General features: G+C 45.2%; 1 long non-coding RNA gene across 2 annotated transcripts; it reads right to left on the reverse strand.

Moving 5' to 3' along the window:
• Window positions 1-166: 166 nt before the first annotated feature.
• LOC128074948 (uncharacterized) lies at window positions 167-9239 on the reverse strand. Of its 2 annotated transcripts, XR_008203529.1 has the most exons (4): window positions 4373-9239; window positions 678-791; window positions 520-593; window positions 167-246 (listed from the first exon to the last, which is right to left on the reverse strand). It is a non-coding gene; the product is annotated as an uncharacterized LOC128074948 (long non-coding RNA). The 2 variants fall into 2 exon arrangements; XR_008203528.1 differs by lacking the exon at window positions 167-246 and having other exon boundaries at window positions 444-593.
• Between the last annotated feature and the right edge of the window lie 98 nt (window positions 9240-9337).

A 9337-nucleotide genomic window follows, 5' to 3' on the forward strand; every position in this document is an offset into this window, starting at 1 on the left:
CTGCCTGCACAACAGTGGTGTTGAAACACCGGTTACTCTCAGTTCTCAGGAGCCTCTCAGGAGGCTCACGTGTGGCCCCACCAGAGTTTCTGTGCCAGCCTCTGACAGCACGGGGTCTTCCAACAGAAGGTGCTGCCTACTGTCCTTACCCTTCTTCCCGTGGCGTGGCTGTAATCATTGAAGATGTGCCCCACCACATCCCAAGCTGAGCAGATCCTTGATGAAATACAGAACAGCCCTCCTCACCTGCAGGGGTCAATTGTGGGTGTGATTTTCCTGGTCAGAAGGCAAAGGGAAGCCACCTGCTCATCGGGGCAGCCCTTTGGGCATGAGCAGAGACAGCAAGAGCAGAGGTCCATGCACAGCACAGGGACCCGTCCTCTCCTCTCTGCCTGCTCTTCCCACAGGAGCCATAGTGACCCATTATGCCCCAGCAACCTCCCTGGTCACCCCTGCCTTGCCCGTGTCAGTAGGAGCATCACCACCCCAAAAGCACTTTCCTTTCCCAAAAGAGCTCACCTGGGTCCTGGAGTCATTGCACACACGCTGCACAGCCTCTGCAACCTGGGGCAGCATCTCTGTCATCACAGGCTCTGCAAGAGGTGCACAGAAACATGCATGGAGGCACAACCCAGATGGCAAAGGGATCCCTGGAAGTACCAACCCGTGGTACTTACCATCAGAGCAAACCAGAGCACTGAGCAGACCCAGGGCTGCCACACGTCCAGCCTCCCACTCATCGCCCAGCTGTGACTGCAGAAACAGGAGCGTTTCCTCTGGGCAGATTCGGGCTGCAGGAAGGAAATCCCACACTGTGTTAGCGAGCAACTCATGCCCACTTGTGAGGTTTGAGAGAGAGGTTTTGGCCAGGGCTCTGGCAAGCATAGGGCTCACAGATGTAAAACTTAGAATAGAAAACATGGTTTGTGAGTTTTCGTAGTCTTGTAGTACAAGAGGAGGAAAACTATGAAGTTGAAAACTAGTCTATTTGGAGCCAAGTGTTATCTTCTCATCAAAGAACAAGATAGACTGCAAGACTGGATGTTACTGAGGTCACACAGTGAGGGTCTCATAGAAAGTGCAATATTTTCCTGTCCTCAATTACTATTTCTGGATATTGATGCAATTCATTTAAAAAGTACTGAAAAACAGGCTGAAACACAAGGTTTAAACAAGCTAGGATGAATTCTCCATCACCCCAATTCTGTTGAAAATATGTTGGGGTTCAGGGTTTTTTTGTTCTGTTTTTTTTTCTCAGAAGCATGGGGAATCAGCAAGTTAGATGTGCACAATTGGGCTAAATGAACATAATGCAGTATGGCACGTTGCATGCTCCAGTGAGCTCAGCGTTTTCTTCGAAATAAAACTAGGTTTAGCCCACAGAGAGAGCATGTCAGTGATCAAACTATACTTGCCTTGAGGAAAAACAGGAGGAAGAATATCTAAGGTTTAATTCTATAAAACAAAGTTTCAAAGAGACTACTGAAGTGCACATAATTGCTCCAAACTCTTTCTTTCTGAAAGGTCAGTTCTTAGTTCCCTTCATGAGAGTGTAAGAAATACAAGTTACACAACTCGTGAGAAAGTCCTCTGTTTCTGTAGGAGGTCAGTTCTAGACAATGTAGGCTGTTGGGAATTTCATACAGGCAGAGACCCATTTCAGGTGTTACTGTACAACTGATAGGGCTCAAAACCTTGTTCCCAAGTGCAACAGCCCATGCAAATGTTGGATTAGATTCATGCTTACAGTTCGTCTTAGTGATTACATTTTATAACTTAAAATGTAATCTCCAGCTGTTAAGGCCTTAGAGAGGTACCAGTCCTCAATGGAAAGCTCTGTCACAATTCCACCCCAAATTCTTTACAGTCCTTTGCATTTACAAAGACTGTTTTTAATATTTTCTCTTTTCTTATGATGACACTACTCCCACTACTATATATGGAAATATAGAATCCAGCTTTTAGGGTAAGTTCATCTTTCAATAGCAGCCAAGTCACACTACTCCTGCTAATGTGGCAGGGCAGAAGATAACTTTTTTTTACATAACTGCCCTTTTCATTAGTAGTTTTATGATAACACTGAAAGACTATGTCCAGCTGGACATTGCACATACAGTAAAATACAGAAACAGAGAGTACTGTTACAATGATTTTCCAAGCAAAATGAAGATTTGCCCAACACCTACACAGGGGCTTTTAATCCAAATACTGAAAGTAAAAGTAGTAGTTGTGCTGCCAGCTGCGCTGAGATGTGTTCACTTCTTCACCTTGGCATAGCCCAATTCATTTTTGTGGCCCTCCTTGGGACACACTCCAACAGGCCCATGTGTGTCCTATACTGAGGACTCCCCATCTGCATGCAGTACTGCAGGGAGGCCTCAGCAGCACAGAGCAGAGGGGCGGGAAGAGGTGCAAAAGGAAACATTCAGATTACATAATTGCCTGTCCCAGCTAACAAACAGCAGAAGTTCTATAGACAATCAGTTCTGCAATGGCTACAACAATCTCAGCTCAGGAGATGCCTTCCCCTGCTTAATAGCCAGTAATTTCTGGAAAAGCATTTGCTTTCTCATTATATAGGTGAATGCTTCAAGCTTCCTCCATCTTAGTAGGAAACCAGCCTACACATAACTCTGTCCTACCTCATAAGCACAACAAGCACCAGTGCTGGAATATCAGCTGCAGACAGCCAGTGAGACCAGGAACTTACAGCAAGCCTTTAAGAGACATTTGCTCTTAAGAGGATTACTAAAAGTATCACTCTTAATCACACAGGGCATAAAAACCAAAGCTGGACACTCCTCCACTTGGCAACACCCAGGGCTTCAGTACTGCGCCGGTCAGCCAGGCTCTGTGCTGCTGTCCTGGCATGGACAATGCTGACTTCACAGTGCCAGTTTAAAACAAAGCCTTAGTGGTGCTTGATTCTGTATATACAAAAGCTAAGTGTGTTAAAAGGTAACAGGGCAGAGTGCTACCTCAGCAGCTTGTAACAGCAGTGGTACTGCTATGGGCTGCTAACCCCAACGTGTTCCAAGAGCTCGGCTGAAAGCCCTAAAAGCAGCGCAAGAGAAACAAACCTTCTATACTCTCTATACACCTGCAGTGCTATGCCTTGAAATGAGAGAGGACTGGCAAAGCCCGTGAAGCACATTGGAAGCATTGTGACATTGCTGCTTTCCTGCTGGGCTCGCTGAGCGACCACAAATGGCCGGCACTGCTGCGGCGCTGCTCCAGCGGGACTCGAGCTGCCGCAGGAGACGGCTGCACGCTGCGTCTGTCTGCCGTACAGCAGCTCATGCAAATGCAAAATAATTGGAAAGATCAGATGAGCTCTCTCTAAACAACTGAGTTTCCAGCGGTTGGGTTACTGCCAGCTGAACCAGCGGGATTTAAAGTAAACACGAGTTTCTGCACCAGTTGCAGAGTGCCAGATGCGCTGAGCCCACCGAGGGGGCAGTGCTGTGGATGAGCCCCTCACAGCACATGCAGCCAGCTGGGCGGGGGCCGCCGTGCTCATTTCCTCTGCCGAAGGGCTCTGCATTGCACACGGCAATCTTGGATTACCAAGGAGCATGGGCCACAGCTCAGCTGTTTCAAGTGCTGCCAAAGAAAAAAAAGGGACTTGGGCAAAGGCCAAGCTAGCCAAGCGCAGAATTGCCAAACCAAGGCTTTCAATAAATCAGTTCCCAGAAAGTCATGAGACTGGCAATTAAAAAAAAAAAAAAAATACACTCATGAGACTTTAGTAATAGTTTGGGGTTCTCTTTATTTCCTTTCTGTGCTCTTATTTCCTTTCTTTTCAAGCCTGGGAAAAGAACTTTTTGCTTGCTTCTTTTCTGATTCTCAATTCCTCTCTTACCATCCGATTTTGAAATGATGGAAAGAGGGCTTTGATTAAAATATTATAGAAATTATAATGTGGCGGCTTTGAGTACACCACTGTTCAGGTTCCAGATGTGATCTGCATGCTCCTAGGCAGGCAGAGAAAGGGTTCATTTTTTCTAATTCAGTTACACCACTGGAGACAAAACAAAACTGATAAGCTTATTCCAAACCAGACTTCTGCACAGTCCCAAATGTGCAGTGCCTTTTGGTAAGTCCATGCCTGCTTTGTGGGTTTTGTTTTTTTAATCTTTTACATACACTCCACACTCCCATTTTTATTCTATATATTCATTCGAAATCTCTCAATTTCCTTCTTCTGGATGCAAAAACAAGATGGAAACTTTTGCCTCCCTTCATTACTGCTCTGCTCAGCACTACGAGCAAGCTGCAGCCCAAGCTTGCCGTGCCCCCTGGCGGGCACACAGACCTCCTGCAAGCCTTCCTATGCTACCTTTGTACTTCCCTTTCCCTAACAACCTCACACCAAGTGCTTTCTTGTGCTTCTCAGTACAAGCTAACAGGCTGTCTTTTGAAGTAAGCGCGTTCCTTTCTAGCAGGCTCCTCGAGGATGTATTCTTCAGAGATAATTAAGACCAACATGCATAATCGTATATCACTCTCTGCACCTGGAAATGACAGGACAGCAATCAATATCCTCGCTTAATGGAGACATTTGCCTTACTCTTAGTTGCATGTGTTTTTACAAAACAGCTGTAAAGACTTCTGGGAAGAGAGTAAAATGTATTACAGATAGTTCGTAACAGCACAATGCAGAGAAGAGAGGTGGGCACCAACAGGCAACAAGAGTGAGTATCAGGCTTTAATTCATTTTCAACTCAAATTTTGTGCAGTCAGAAAATTGCTTTCTTGTCTAATTGAAGCCTCTAATTACTATCTAACTACAGTCTAGAATGCAGCACTGGTAGCAATGGAAATATTGCCAAGGCTGAAATTCAGTAGGAGAGGTCTGGTGGATTTTGATCCTCACATTCTGTCCTCCACTGCAAACTCAGCAGCTTCAGCTTCAGAGTGCTACTATATGTAAGAAAATTAGGAAGGAGTCAGACCAAAGAAATGTCCACTCAGTGACTGACCAAAGGCCCCTCAAGCCCACTATCTTGTCTTCAGCAGCTGTCAAAATCAGCACCAGGGAAAGAATGTGAGAGTGGAGCAAGCATTGACTTTCCCCATGTTCTTTTCCAGCTTCCAACTTGCCATGAAGGATTTCAGGCAGGCGCTAGGCGCAGTGCTTTCATACCTAACAGCCAGTGGTGGATTTCCCTTTCCTGAACTTGTACAGCTATATTTTGACCATGCTTTGAGATCCTGTATTGGCCATAAACCTGCCCATAATTCTGCGATGGCAAACTCTGCTTTGTTTTGAAAATTTCACATTGAGCTGGCTGTGCCTCGCTCGTCAACTTGTCATAGAAAAGAGGGGATGCTATGAAACGAAAGGATAACACGAAGTAAAAGAATTTCATAAATTCAAAAGAGAGAAGAGTTTCTGTTTAAAACTCATACATTTTTCTATTGAGAAGCACCAAGTCTCCAGACAACTACCCTGAATATCCTTTACTCAGATGAAAATTCTCACACAGATCTTGCAGCATGTCTGATAGAACTATGGCATTAGAACAAAGAATTACTGGCACTTGAGCAGAATTCTGCTGCAGTTAATTCACGTTTCTGTCATGAGACAGACCCACCTCCTCAGCTGTCCTATCTGAGTGGGTAATAGCGAGCTCTGCCTCATTCCCAGAGCTCCACCTCTTTGAATGACAAACCCCAAACATTTCTATCTGTTCCCAACTGTACATCAGGTGCTGTAGTGAAACAAGCAAAGACAAAGCAACTGAAAACAAAACGCTCTCCTGCCCTGTTGTACTGCAGTTATCAGATGCTCGGCAACAAAGGGGCAAAGTTCTCAAATCCAGATCACTCTTTATCTGCAGAACTTTTTGGCAGCCCCACATGGACTTTGATGGTACTCAGATAAACCTGCCCTTACAGAAGGGCCTACAAACCACTTTAATTCTCAAAATAAAAACAACCACGTCACAAACGTGTCTTCATACCACGTCTCTTGCAGATGAAAAACAGGAGTCACAGATGTCATCTTCAGTAACTTATGGAGATTATCTGATGATCATTTGTATACATGCAGAATGTTGTTGTCCTCTTGAACCCTGGAATTTTATGCCAGATAGGAGAAATTTGATACCATTGCTAAGCTGCATAAAACAACCCAGGATGAGACAGCTGCTCTCAGAATAAATCTTGTTTTGTAAGCTAGCTGGAAACAGCCCTTTCATCTTCTTTTTGTTTTTTGCTAGCTTATTTTTTGCATAGATAAACTCTAAGAACACTCTCCACATCTGGCTGCATGAATACCAAGAAGCAAAAGGGAGGGTGAGGCAAGCAGGAGCAGGACTGCACCATCTTCACCACAGATTCCTATGAACTTCCATTGCACTACACCCCAAAACCTCAGTTATAAAGCTGAGGACAGAAGATAGTATGAACACCTGGGCATTATCTAGTAGAAATTGTTTGCCATCTAGTGGTTTGTTGGCCCACTACAAATAGAAGCTTAAAAATAACGATTTGGAGAACATAACTGTAAAAAATATATGTTTCCCAGTATACCGGAACCTATACAAATATAGGAAAGATGAAGCCTGTATAGCAAAATGTTTATCATTACAATGAACATGTCAAGGAGACAAGCAGCAAAGTTTTCACACAATCAATGTGTTCAGAAGGATGCTTGATATACACACAGTATTAAGTATTTTTGTCTCTTTTATTTCAATCTGCTGGTTTTCATCCAGGTATCCTGATTGAATTGCTCTGCCTTTTACTCAAACTTGCCTCCCACAAAAGCATACATTATATAGAAAATGCAAAGAAACTACGTAGGAGGTCTCTGTGTTTGGGGCTGGGAGATGTCAGGGAACAGCAAGAGATGGTAGCTCTGCAAGGGAATGTGTCTGGGAGCCAAGTGGAGCAACCAGGCAGGGGAAAGCAGTCACCTCACCAACGAGCCAGGGAGCAGAGCAGCAAGCCAGAGTCAAAACTGGTTTACAAGATAGTGGTCAGGGTCAGCAGCAGTTAGTTGTTCACTCAGCAAGGCCACAGTGACAAGGCACATCCAAGGCCACATCAGGATACCAAGTCAGTGAGTCTGGGTCAAGGCCAGACAGGCCCATGGAGACTTGAGACAATGCAAATACAGCTGCTACACGGCTGCACTGTGCCGCAGGCAAGGGCCAGCATAAAGCCTCTGCTTCAAAGAGGCTTCCAGAAGGACGGAGAGACAGCACCTCACTTCTAGGTTTTTCTGCAACAGCTGTAATCAGTGAAGGTTCTGACTTTGAACACTGCCAATTGAACATTTACAAAGGGGTGACGTGCTCAGGACCATGGTCATCTGAGGGCAATGACAGAGCTGGGGCACACGCTGAACATGGAGGTAAAGCTGATTAATGGAAATGGCCTTCTTCATGAAAGCACTGTATGGATGTAGGTCCCACATCGAAGGAACTGATACAAAGCTCAGAGCTTGCTGTGTTCAGTTGAGAAAAGCAAGAACTCATCCTGTTTATTAACAGAGTTTTTTAATAAGAAGCAACAAGGGACATGGGGCTCATAAAATGATCACACAGTGATTTGGGGCTACTAGTTTGATGTGTACACAGAAATAACCAGATAAAATCCTAGGACGTATGATGGCCATGCACTTCCATTAGAGACACTGTACAAGCCAATGTAGAATCTAACTAGCTGCCCAAGTTTAACATGGGTGAATTCAAAATAGCACATGCAGAAATGACTTGGTGGGAGAATCAGGAGAATTACGTAAGAGTTTCATGTCTTGTGAAATCAGATGAATAAAACAGAGGCTAAAATAAAAGGGCTGGAGGGGACACAACAAACAGTGAGTGAACAACAGAAAGGTCAAGAACCATTTAAACTCATGGGCAGCACTGGGCAAGAAAAGATTGATATATATTATCCTAAACTAAAAATTACATTAATTACATTAAAAATGAATGTTTTGAAAATTAATACATAATTAGACTTCATGCTCTTCCAAGGAGTGAAAGTGATCTTTTTTTTCAGTGGGGTTAATACCAGCCAAAAAAATAAAAATAAAAAATTAAGAAGCAGATAAATACTTTTATGTTGAATTTCTTGAGTTGTATGTGACAGCAGAGGTTTAGACTGGAAGGTCCAGAGGATTTCTTTCAGATTTATTTCCTGCATAAACCATTAATTTACAAAAAGCAGCCTCTGGATAAAGTCAGACTAGATTATCTGATGCACTCTCTTGACCTTGCAAAACTAGAAATCCACACAAAGCTGAAGTTATCTATATGCTGCCTCACGTATGTGCATGTACGATCCTATGCTGTCTGAACAGTGCTGAAATAAAACACATTCTTTGCAGCTTCTTCTTCCAGTGTTTCAAAAGAGAAACAGAGCTTACAAAGGTGAGGGAATAGCAGCATACCTGATGAGAATCTGGCCCTCTGGTTTTTTAGACACTACTTTTCAGTATGTTCCAGAATACTGATTGCATTTATGCAAATATGGAATCATAGAGTCATTTGAGTTGGAAGGAACTCTTAAAGGCCATCCAGTCCAACCACCAGCAATGAGCAGGGACACCTACAGCTCCATCGGGTGCTCAGAGCCCCGTCCAGCCTGAGCTGGAGTGTCTCCAGGGATGGGGCACCCACCACCTCTCTGGGCAACCTGTGACAGTGCTTCTTCCTCATATCCAGTCTAAATGTCCCCTCTTTGAGTCTGAACCCATTTCCTCTTGTCCCGTCACCACAGTCTCTGTTGAAGAGGCTATCCCCTCCTTTCTTAACCCCCTCTCCCCCCAAATTTAGGTTCTGGTCAAAACGTGCAGCCCAACATGTGCACAGCAGAACGCCAACTTAAGGCCACATGTGGTCTGTAATATCAAGGAAATATCAACGTTTCCATACTGATATTTGAGCTCTCCTCCTGACAGATCCCCTGAGGGCACCGCTGCCCGTCTGCTGATGCCTGTATCTTAGAAGTTCGTCTTCTCTCAGAAGAAATAGCAACGAGGACCCGGGGAGTCAAGAAGTCCCTTATAGAGCAAACCAGGGAGGGGACCAGTTCAGGTCAAGCTCCACGGGAGAACCTGCCGGGAGAACCCGGGCTCGGATTTGGAAGCTGAGATCTGTCACTGCCTGCGGCGAGCCTGGAGGGAACGAGGCGGGAAGGCCGGCCCTCGACACGAGCCGCCCTACGCCTCTCCCGTACCGCCGGCAGCTACTCGGCGCTACGCTGCGCACTTTGCGTACTGCCGCTCCTCCCGACTCGCAGTCCCCGCTCGACGCAGCCAGAAGGGGGCGGGAAGTGCCTTACGTGGATGGCGTAGACCGCTACGAAAGTCGCCGCAGCCCGC

Source organism: Tympanuchus pallidicinctus, unplaced genomic scaffold (genome assembly GCF_026119805.1).
Source record: "Tympanuchus pallidicinctus isolate F22 unplaced genomic scaffold, pur_lepc_1.0 scaffold11, whole genome shotgun sequence".
Lineage (NCBI taxonomy): Eukaryota > Metazoa > Chordata > Aves > Galliformes > Phasianidae > Tympanuchus > Tympanuchus pallidicinctus.